A 12,492-nucleotide genomic window follows, 5' to 3' on the forward strand; every position below is an offset into this window, starting at 1 on the left:
GTTTGAAAAGAACAGAAAAGACTTAGTTTAAATAAGTTGATAAGTAGGGTACTAAACTAGGATTAAACTAATGCCAATGGGGAACAAGACACAAGAGTATGGGTTTAAAATGAATACTAAAATAAGCCCATAATCCTTGATTAAAGAATAAACCAGGCGTGGGGAACAAATGGCTGGCACCAAAAGATGCTTAGGCATGGGCTTAAAGGGAATGGGCAGTCTGCAAGTGGGGGATCCAGGCAGCTTAGCTGCACTGGGTCGTTTGGCTTATAAATAGGCCATTTCATAACTTAAAAGAGGGCTGGAATTTTTAGTCTTGAGAGAGGTCTTGTGAGTTTAAAGAAAACTGAAAACATAAGGAGATCTCCAGTAAACACTATAACCAAACACTGTCCGAAAGCTACATAAGAGTTCATATTAGTCAAGCTGTCTTGGCCAAGTTCTGTTGTTTGCACTGATTGAGCTGCTTGTGATTGTTGAACTGCTGGTGTTGCTGCATTGAACAATTTGTTACTTCTATTGGTTCATTACTCTTTTCTGGGATTACTTGTTTGGTGTTCGACCATCTGCTGGTTTTCTTTGTTCTGGGAATTGTTTCTGGTTGTCTGTGGACTGTGGAAAACACTTGTGATTGTTGGTTGTTGCTGTGTATCTACTGTTGCTGTGTTCACTGCATACTGCCCCGCTGATCAGTCCTTTCTTCTTTTTCCTCTATACCTGGTACACAACCAATGCACTATCAAATGTAATTGGAACATTGAGCATGAATGCAAAAGAAAAGACCTGAAGTTGATTTTCATACATAGATTGTTATATTAGATATCATGTACTGTATGATAATTTTCATTCCTGTGTTGACAATAGAAGCAGCCTGTATGCCCAGTGTATACCAATATAGATTAGCTAAATGGTAGTTTACATATGTATACTGATAGGTGAAAATATTCTCAATGAAATAGGTTGCGTCTCAGACTTAGTTTACTTTGTAATATGTGCTGTAATGTATGCCAAGCATGAAAACTGTACATCATTGGCTAAGTTCTTCCTTTTCTGATTAATGGTCTCATATAACTAGTAAACCACCTGTTAAGACAAAGAACACAAAACTTGCAATCTCAACCTCATGAAGGTCGAGCCCAGGTCAAAACAGACCAAGCAGGCCCGCATCGAACAAGCAGTGGCCCAGGTCTGGCCCATCACGCATGGGCTGGATTTGGGCCCATGATTATTGGTTCGGCTAACTGTGCACGCAGCCTCGTTTCTGATTGTTAAGCATTTCTGAATGTTGTTACAGATAACTTGCAAGCACGTAATTAATTAGGACTATCTACTGTTTTCAATTAGTAGAGACAAACACGACAAGAAACGTAGTTGCTATAGGATATCCTTTAAAAATAAAATGAGACGAGCCTCGCTGAATAAAAATACAAATTGCGGGGCCCTCAGTAAATACTTGTTTAAAATTACTTAGAATTCAGGGGGTCATTTAGCGAATTTCACGGCCTCCGCAAAATAATAACGCGATAGTCTCGTTAGGCGCGTGTTTAATAATTTACTTTCTTAAGCTCGGGTGTGCATTTCATGCGACCCAAATCCAAATCTCAAAACATCAAATAAAATGCGTTCCGGATTGTGGGTGCATTTCATGTGACACAATCCAAAGACATATTTTAAGCGATGTTCACATTCTTTAAAATAATAATAACAAAGTGGCACAAAGTTAAAATTGGCACATTGGTTCATAATTGTATTTAAAATCAGATAAATAAGCCGAATATGACAGTTGAGCGACCGTGCTAGAACCACGGAACTCGGGAATGCCTAACACCTTCTCCCGGGTTAACAGAATTCCTTATCCGGATTTCTGGTACGCAGACTGTAATATGGAGTCATTCTTTTCCTCGATTCGAGATTAAAATTGGTGACTTGGGACACCCTGAATCTCCCAAGTGGCGACTCTGAAATAAATAAACCAATCCCGTTTCGATTGTCCTTTAATTGGAAAAAACTCCCCTGCGCCCTTCGGGTGCGGAAAAAGGAGGTGTGACACTCACGATTAGTTATCACACAGTATTGACTTGATGGTAGGATATTTGCTTATGTGTTGGGGTGGTGAATGATTTGAAAGGAAGTCTACTCAGTACACGATTCAGAGATATGATATCTCATTTCCGGCGAAGGAAAAGCAATTGACCTATGAATGTCTATATTTGGGGTGATGAAGTAACGAGACATGGTATTTTCGAGTGTGGTGGAATTTTCATCTTCGATGTAGCGTCGTCATCCTCGATTGTATGTGTTAAGTTTACCGGTATTATGGTCTTCTGCAATTCGCCTTTGGGGCAAGATATCGTGAAATAATATTGGAGAAACGACTGTCAGAGATCACGGGGTGCGGTGGTTCAGGATTGAATCGGTATTTCTAATGCTGACGGCTCGAGAAAGATGATCTTTGGAAAGGTTTAAAGTTAGTAGCGATTTGTGGGTTCAAGTGCTACGAAGATAGATTTTATTTAAGGCAACAACTGAGCAACAAAGGATGAGGAAGGACATGTGGGGAGTGTCAGGCAGTGGTTAAAATTTCGAGAAGGCCAAGTATAAGAGGCAAAGGTTGAGTAGCCGATTAAAGGGGTGAGTTCCGCCAAAGTGGGAGAGTTCCACCGCCTATGATTGGGTTGTATGGTTAACTACTTGCGAGGTTTCTGGTTATTAGCATATTGATGGGTTATTTCAGCTACAGGAAAAGAACACAAGTGGTAATTTGAGCAAAGGGATTGTTAAAGGTGTGCTATGACCGGCCTTATTGGCTCATGTTCAAACTTGGGGAAAGATTTAGGATTTGTGCCTTGTATAGATGCGGGTTTCAAGGGAAGTGATTCTGCCAGGTGCTTCGTCGTGAGGGTATTCATGTGTTAGAAGATTCGTGAAGTTAATTATATTCGAGGCCAAGTCAGAGCGGGTGGCTCTCAACAACGGTCCTAGTGGATTCAAAGGGTATAGTGTGGTGCCTAATGATTTCGAGCCTATAGGTACGGTTAAGAATCAAGCTTTGGTAGTAGCTTATGAGAAGAGGCCCAGAATGTTCTATGATGTTTTTACTTGCAGTGTAGCATTTGGGAGGAAAATGAGAAAAGACTTCGGATTCTTAGAGGGATTATCAGAATGGGCATACCAGTTGAGTATGTTAATGTGCGCGTAAGGGAGGTACGAAATGGTTCGTGGGATTTGAGACAACATGGTCTCGTGATTCAAGGTCACTCGGGATGAGTGCGGATGGAGTATGTTATGTGTTGAATGGAGTTATTATTATTTCTAAGGCAATCAAGGATAAATTGGAAAGAATATAGATTGGTTAGCCATAGTTGAATTGGCATATTGGTGGTAGTGATCAGTTCCTTCAGCGTGATCAAGTTATGCAAGGGATTTGTGGAGGTATGTGTAAGCCCTGTCGGCCGCCGTAATTGATTTTATTTAGAAATATTCTAGTGTTATGGCCTGCCATGGGTAGGCGGATCCCCGAAGGGCTATGGTGGCGTAGACCACTACTTGAAGATTGCATAATCTACGGTCATGAGAATTCACCTGCGTGTTGTGATGGTTCTCCTAAAATGAGTTAAATAAAAAGTTTTTATATAATGTAGTGTTAATCTATTTGTGGTTCCGGAGTTATGATGAAAATCTTGTTCTATCGTATATTGGCATGTTGGGTGCAGTGAGTGGTATGGAAATTGAAGTGGGGGTCAAAGTTGCAGTTCGGTGTTGACAAGGATGTCACAAGCTCGAATGAGTAGGAAAGGAGTTTCGATGTTTAAAGTAGGTTGGTATTATCTTCAGCGTCACCTGAGATCGGTGTTTTGTGAAAAAGGCTTGCATCATGGTTAAGGATTCTTGATCGCTTTTCAGCGTTAGTGCAGCCGGTGGTTTGGATGTATAGACCTGTTATCTGTTACAGAAGGTCATGGGAGCGTGCCCCACAGGAAGGTTGTATAAGTGTGGCATGTAGTCACTTTATTGATTGAAGAGTTAAACTAAGTATGAATATTGTAGTGATGTCATTAAATTGAGAATTGATGCCTGGAGGGCACTCAGTTTATTAGGGTGTGGACTGTGGAGGATTAATCCGGTTATGATGGTTGTTCTTGTGTGTTATGAGAAAAGGGGAGTTATTATAGACCTTTGAAAAGTTATTAGCCTAGTTTAGTGCGACCAGAATCAACTTGAGGTCTGTGGATGGATTTAAATGTGAATATGGGCTCTATATCAGGCCAGATGTGTTCATTTCAGCAATGCGCTCCTTATGGAAGAGTAGTCAGGGTGTTATTTCGTCGTTAGCTATTTCATGTAAAGATACTGCTTGGTGAATTTCTTATGAGTTGAGGTTCTGCGTAGAGATGATGTTATATGAGCAGAGTGGCTCTTGAGATTCAGATCGTATATCGCACCTCAGTGTGCTTGAGTTTGTAGCTTATAGTGCTATATGTCTTCCCAGGGATGGTATTATGCACTTAGCGTGCTTGTGACCAATATTCGGTATTTTGTTGTAACGAGCAATCTAGCTCGGTGTGTATCTCCTTATGTGAATTTTACGTGCAGATCGGGTGGCATGCCGCCATGGGTATGTTGTTTGGATCGGGTCGCGCACCGCAACAATGTTATGTTGAGTACTGTTCCCCATATCTATTTTTATGTGTTTCGTTTCCTTTTTTTCTGAGATAAACTCGTATTAGATGTGTGAGAGTTAAGTAGTCCCTTCCAGAGTTCGTTTTCCTTTTGTATCGCATTCGAATTGGTAGCCTATTGGCACATTGTGGCATCATATGAGACTTTTGATCATGTCCGGGGTGGCTTATTGCCTAAGCAGTTCGTACTGGGTGAGATGAGATCATTGGATTTAGGATCAGTGCAATCTGATTATATGAAGTACATTAAGGAGCAAAGACCAGAATGAGGTGATGGTTCTTGTCAGGAGTATAGACCCAATGATTTGATGATTCGGCAATTGGTTATGAAATTCTACACATCTCTTCCATCGTGACGGTATTGTAAGAGTTAGACCAAGACCTATGTATGTCATGAGGTGCAATGGGAGCATCAGATTCGTGGAATTTCGACTATTATGCTTAGAGAATGTTATTGTGGTTCTGTGAATAAAGCGGTGCAAGGTGTGAATTCAGCAAGGGTATGCAGTCATGTTCTGGTACATCGTGTGGTGATTGATATAGTGTTTGTATGTTGGAAACAGGCCTCGCAGAGAATTCTGGATGTTGAAATTGGGCTCTATGCTTATTTGCTTAAGTGAAAAAGGATATCTTCAGATTGATCGAGCTAGGGTGCCCAACTGAGTTGTGGTAGCACGGGTAGGTGCTCGAGGTGTTAAACAGTGATTTTGGACAATCCTAACACAGTTCTTAGCACGTTCGAGGACGAACGTATGTTTAAGTGGGAGAGAATGTAACGACTCGACCGGTCGTTTTGAGATTTAGCGCATCGTTCAGCAGTTTGGGACCATGAGCAGCTTCACTTAAAGTATTATGACTTGTATGCATGGTCGGAATTGAATTACGGGGAATTCAGAGTTCATTTGGAAAAGGGAATTCTCATTTCGGAAGCTTTAAGTTGAAATTCGGAGTTGATTCGGAGTTAACTGGTCTGACGGGTACGGTTTGAGCTGGGACCTCCCCTCATGATCCACCTGAGGCTCCACTGCGGGTGCTGCAGCCTGAGCTCTAGGCTGAGCTCTGCCTCTGCCTCGGCCTTTGCCCCTTGTAGTAGCTGCCACAGGAAATTTCGGCTCCTATTCGGTTGCAGATGTTGGGGGTGTTCTCGCCATCTGCGAGAAAACATGAATAGAATGGTTTAATCATCAATGATAGAATAAAATCGCAGGATAGAGAAGGAAAGAAGTCTCTATTGCCTCTAGAAGATAAGTACAGACGTCTCCGAACCGATCCTCTAGACTTTACTAAGCTTGCTCATGACTTGTGAGATCTAGTAAACCTATTGCTCCGATACCAACTTGTCACAACCCAGAATTTCTACCCTCGGGACTGCGATGATGCCTAACATTTCACTTGCTAGGCAAGTAAATGTTAGATATAGTTATTAACCATTTTTAACAATTCAAATCAAATGATAAGCAATAAGCTGAATAAACTAAAATAGAGTAAATAAACTAATAAACAGAGATATCCATATACAATCCAGAACTAGTGTCAGGTATACACGAGCATCTAGAGTATTACAAATAATAGTGTCAATAAAAGCATAACTGTCTGAATCGAAATAAACATCTAAGATGATGTAGAATGGAACTTCAGGGCTACAAACAATGTGCAGTTGTACCTCAAGTCTCCATCAGGCACTAGATCCGAGCAAATATATTGAACGCCGCTAGGACCCACTCTGAAATCTGCACAAGAAATGCAGAGTGTAGTATGAGTACAACCAACCCTATATACTCTGTAAGTGACGAGCCTAACCTTGACGAAGTAGTGATGAGGCTAAGACGGGTCACTTACAATAACTTGTACGCAGTAATAATAACAACATGGAAGGAAAAACAGGAAATGAAAGTAAAACAGTTAATTTATAAAGTTGAACTCAATCCTTGCAATAAGAGAACCCAGAATAATAGATCTCATAATTTCATATAGAGTGCTAAAACCCAACACAATAATAACAACGAGTACAACACACACAATCCATTGCGACATGCAACCCGATCCCACCGTACACACACAATCCTCCCTTATTTCACCTTAACAACATTTATCAATATAAAGAATCATATATACAATCCTTTGCAGCGCACAACTTGATCCCACCATATCATCATAATTAATGTTATAATCCTCCCTTATTACACCATATCATTATTTATCAATATTAAGTATTACGTACACAATCGTTGTGGCGCACAACCTGATCCCACTATATCATTAAAATCAATGTCATCATCTTCTCTTAATCCACCATATCACAACCATTGCAGCATGCAACCCGATCCATAAACAATTCCAATATACGTAATCAATCCAATAGCTTAGTTTATAAGAATCTCTATAATTAAAGGAAATGAATGCAAAGCAATAAAGCGGACCACGTACTAATCAAAGGAATGATACAAATAATACAAAAGCAACAAGACAAGTCAAGTACATGACAATTAAGGTGTGCAAGTAAGACAATTAAGGCAAGTAGCAATTAATCACAGAGTCATGGAAGGGACGAACAATTGAATACAAGAATAATTAATGACAAGTAACAAATTACTGCATAGAAAGCAATTAAATCATGTAAAAGTTAAAGCATGGAATGAGATAATTCATAAAATACGAGAAGACATGGAAACAATTATTTTTGATGGTGTATATACATTCGTCGCCTTGCATATACGCCATTACAAATGTAATTTACATAACATATAGTTCAAAGGTTCCCAATTCCTGCAAGTCAAAGTTAGACACAACACTTACCTCTCTCCGCAAATAAATTAAAACTCAATCGGGGCCTTTCCTCTAAAATTCGCCTCTAAACCAATCGAATCTAACCAAATATAGTTCAGACAATTCAAAATAAGCTTTAGAAACTACCCACGAGTGAAACAGATTCAATCTTTAATAATTTTGGAAAAAGTCAACAAAAGTTAACCCAAGACCAGCTTAGTCAAAACTCGAGATTCAGAATAAAACCCAGTTACTCATTCACCCCCGAGCCCGATTATATGATTAGTTAAATCCGCCCTCAATTTTTGAAGCCTAAATCTCAATTTTTCAAAATCCCTAATTTCTGCCTAAATCCCAAATTTCTACCATAAACAAGCATAGATTAAAGGCTAAAAGTCAATGGGTGTTGATGGAAATGGACGAAAATGATTTAAAATCTACTAACCTATAATGTGGGATGAAATTCCTCTTCAAAATCACCTCTATGAGCTCAAATGTGGAGATGGTGAAAAATGAAGAAAATCTCAACTTTGAGATATTTAATTGACTGGGCGTTAGGCCTTCTTCGTGTTCGCAAAGTGCAGTGGCAAAAATGGCCTTTGCGTTTGCAAGGGACCTCACGCATTCGCGATGTTCTGTCCCTATTGACCACTGCGTTCATGAGCCTGAGCTCGTGTTCGTGTAGAGTAAGTCCCAACCTTCCCCCTGAACGCCTGCCAAGCTGGGAGGTAAGGCAAGCTCATAAGCAACCTCCCCAACACGTCTCAATATCTCAAAAGGACCAATAAACCTCAGACTCAACTTCCCTTTATTCCCGAATCTCATACGCCCTTCAAGAAACACGAAGCAGAACCCGCTCTCCAACCATATAGGAAACATCACAAACCTTCCGGTTTGCGTAACTCTTCTGTCTGGACTGGGCTATACGGAGTCTATCCTGAATCACCTTAACCTTCTCCAAAGCATCCTGAACCAAGTCTGTGCCCAATAATCTCGCCTCACCTAACTCAAACCAACCCACCGGGCATCTACACCACCTACCATACAAGGCCTTATACGGTGCCATCTAAATGCTGGACTGATAGCTGTTGTTGTAGGCAAACTCTGCCAGTGGCAAGAACTGATCCCAAGAACCTCCAAACTCCATCACACACGCACGGAGCATATCCTCAAGAATTTGAATAGTGCGCTCGGACTGTCCATCCGTCTAGGGGTGAAATGATGTGCTCAACTCTACCCGATTACCTAACTCATATTGTACGACCCTCTAGAACCGTGATGTGAACTGAGTACCTCTGTCTAAAATGATGGAAACTAGAATACCATGCAGGCGAACAATCTCCCGGATATAAATCTCCGCCAACCGCTCCGAAGAATAGGTGGTACACACAGGAATGAAGTGAGCGGACTTGGTCAGCCGATCCACAATCACCCAAATGGCATAGAACTTTCTCAAAATACGTAGGAGCCCAACTACGAAGTCCATGGTGAATCCGCTCCCACTTCTACTCCAAAATTTCCATCTGCTGAAGCAACCCACCCGGCTTCTGGTGCTCATACTTCACCTGCTGACAAGTGAGACACCGAGCTTCGAACCCACTATATCCTTCTTCATCTGCCTCCACCAATAGTGCTGCCTCAAATCGTGATACATGTTTGTGGCACCCGGATGGATGGAATACCACGAACTATGGGCCTCCTCTAGAATCAACTCCCAAAACCCATCAATTTTGGGTACACATACCCGACCCTACATCCTCACTATCCCGTCATCACCAATAGTCACATCTCCTGTATCACCGTGCAGAACCTTGTCCTTGAGGACGAGCAAATGAGGGTCATCATACTGACGCTCCCTGATACGATCAAATAAGGAAGACCGAGAGACCACGCAAGCTAGAACCCGACTTGGCTTCGAAAGATCCAATCTCACAAACTGGCTAGCTAAGGCCTGAACATCCATTGTCATGGGTTTCTCCGCTGCTGATAAATAAGCCAAACTCCCCAAACTCTCTACCCGATGACTCAAAGCATCAGTGATGTTCTAAACGTCAATACCACACAAGGGGAGGGGGGTAATTTGTGTGGTACCCAATTTTTCGATCTAGAAGAACCTAGTTCTTCTAGGTGTTCTAACTGCTACTATTACGGAATTAAAAGTGCAGAAAATAAAGAACACAAAGATTTTTACGTGGAAAACACCTGGCTCAAAAGGTGAAAAAACCACGACCTACTACTTAGTAGGATTTTCCCAAACATCCTCTAAAATTACTGAGCCAAAACAGCATTTACAAAACTCTTTGTAAACCTAAGGATTAACTCTAATCCCTGTGTAGCACACAACCTCAACTGTTGAGACACCTTCAAGTTATCCTATAACTTGAACACTCAAAGTACCTATTACAAATGCTTCTATGAAAGCTGAAAAGGTACAACTTTAAACTGCCTACTACAATTGAACTAGAATAAGAATAAACACAACAGAACTGGTTTTTCTATCTCGTTCAACTAGCTTCAGGTTTGCACACTTAAATCACACACGAACTGCTTGCAAAAAGCGTTGCTATTTTGCTCCCTATTCACGTTTAACTTCTGCGTATGTGCAACACCTGTAAAAGAGAACAATCACTGTTATTTAATGAGTTAGTAATCAGAGTTTGATTGAGACTCAATTGCTGATCTTCCATCGAAGTTGAGTCCTTGTTCAATACAATCTCCAACCCTGTCCTTTATCCGGATTGTGTGATTGTGTCCTCTTACTATAAGGAGACTTTCTCTTCTCATCCAATATGCAACCTTTTCGATCAGTTCAGGAGATATTGCTGCTTGATTACTGAGACTTATCTCCTTCACGTGTATCTCACATGTCGAGGTTGATAAATACTGTGCCTCACATGATGAAACTAGTCCATGATTGAGTTCATTTGTCATTCTTCAAAAAGTTCATCTGAACTTGGGCTAATAAATTCCCCTTTTTTGATGATGACAAACTCTGTGCTTTTACTAATCAAAGAACCTGTAGGAACTCAGCTTGACCATCAACACATTAACTTAGAATTTTAACTTATTATCAAGGACCAGATTTAATTAGGTTATAAATATCACATTATTCAGAATAAAGAGTAAAGCACAATATCTCTTCCCCTTTGTGGCATCATCAAAAAGTTGCATGCATTGTGAATCCTAGATTTTAGTAATTACTCATGGTCACTTGGGCAACTACAAGTTAAAAATGGATGAAATCATCAATAATCAACAAACATATTTAAACTATTAAGAGCAAAATATTCATAGAACAAGAGAAACAACAGCTGTCATTGATAAGATATGTTTCCACCAGCAAACCACAAAAAGAAAGAAAAACTTCCAAAGCATGAGCAAAAAAAAAAACTAAAAAGTCCCTAATCTGGGTCACTGGGGGTACTAGATTGGTTCAGAAGACAACAACTGGACATCCTAAGGCTTGGAGGAACTAGAGGGTTGGGTTTGGAGAAGGTTGGGCATATTCTGAAGCATCCCATCACTCTTCTCCTTTTCTTTTGCTAGCTCAGTTCTAAGGCCATCTCTTTCAGTTTCCAGTTCAACTACATGAGCCTGGAGCCGAGCAATTTCAGCATCCTTAAATCCACACTCTTGAACCAAAGCCCTAACCTTGCTATTCACAGGTGTCTTCAGAGATGAACCAGGTTCAACTGGGGTGGCATTGACTGGATAGTCACAAACCAGAAGAGTCTTGACGCCAAAGTGTTCCTTGATTTATGCCATCTCCCATTTTTTCAAAGGAACATTCAACCTATCCAGAATAGTAGTCAATATGAACCCATACGGGGTGGCATGAGCTTTGGAGCCATTTATAACCCTGTCCAGTAATTTAACAATAAAGGCAGGCCAATTGATCTGCATTCCTCTCACAAGGCACTCCATAAGAACCAGGTCCATGTAGTTGGCAGTGTGCCTCCTCTCCTGTCTGGGCAGCAGGCACTTGTTAACAAATTCAAACAAGACCTTATGCTCAGGCCTCATCTCACTTTACTGCACAAACCTGGCTTCAGGCACATCTTCAGCAGTTGCGACATCACAAAAATTCCTAGTGATTTGAAGAGCAGTAGGGAGAGAATCTAGACATGGTCACCTTTGCCTTGTTAATCATCATACCCCTCACTAGGTATGTCTATAATCTTACCCAATTTGAGTGCATCAAACTGCACCCTTACTCCTTCCACTATACTGGTGACTACCCCATTCTTCACTATGGAATTGGCCATAAACTCAATCAATTCTTTCCTAGCCAGCCTCCCATCCATTTCAAGGACCATGTCCTTCCAACCTTGTGCAGCTAGGGCATCCACCAGTCTTCTCATTCCTGGCTCATACAGGTCTCTCAACAGTCTTCCTTTCAAAATATTTCTTCTGCCAAATATGGCAAACCTATCTTGTTCCTTTTCAGATTCCTCTTCTTCTTCTTTTCCCACTCCATTCTTCTTCTTCCTCAGTAATATTTACCTGCTTACCTTTCACTGTAGATCTGGTTCTTTTGGCTAAAGAGGGTTCAACAGATACATGTTCAGAAGAAGGCTTCTTGGAAGAAGCCTTGGCTCTTTTTGGTTTGGGTGTATGAACCTCCACAGTTGTTCCCCTTTCTTGATGGACCAGTTCCATCTCCTCTTCTTCTTGTTCTGCAACCTCAGAACTCTCCACAACCTTTTCTTTTCCCTTCTCCTTCTTTTTCTTCTTGCTTTCTTGCAGAGCTTTCTGTAACTCAGCTTCAGTTTGTCTGACCCTGCTTCTAGTGGCTCTTCCCTTAGGTACTGAAGGTACATTAGGTTTTGTGGATGACATTTTGCTTTTCTTTGTTGGCTTGGAAGCAGTTGGAGCCTTTTGTGTGGAAGCTTTACGCTTCTTTGGATCATAACTGGCCCCAACCCTCTTAAGAAGATCAGCCAGTGTTTCCTCAATAGATGAATCAGGTTCATCTTGTTGCTTTCTTAGATGTACAAGCCCTTCAGTCGCCTCTCCAGAACCACTTCCCCCTCACTTGTTGCCACCT

The sequence above is a fragment of the Nicotiana tabacum genome, chromosome 21 (genome assembly GCF_000715075.1).
Source record: "Nicotiana tabacum cultivar K326 chromosome 21, ASM71507v2, whole genome shotgun sequence".
Classification (NCBI taxonomy): Eukaryota; Viridiplantae; Streptophyta; class Magnoliopsida; order Solanales; family Solanaceae; genus Nicotiana; species Nicotiana tabacum.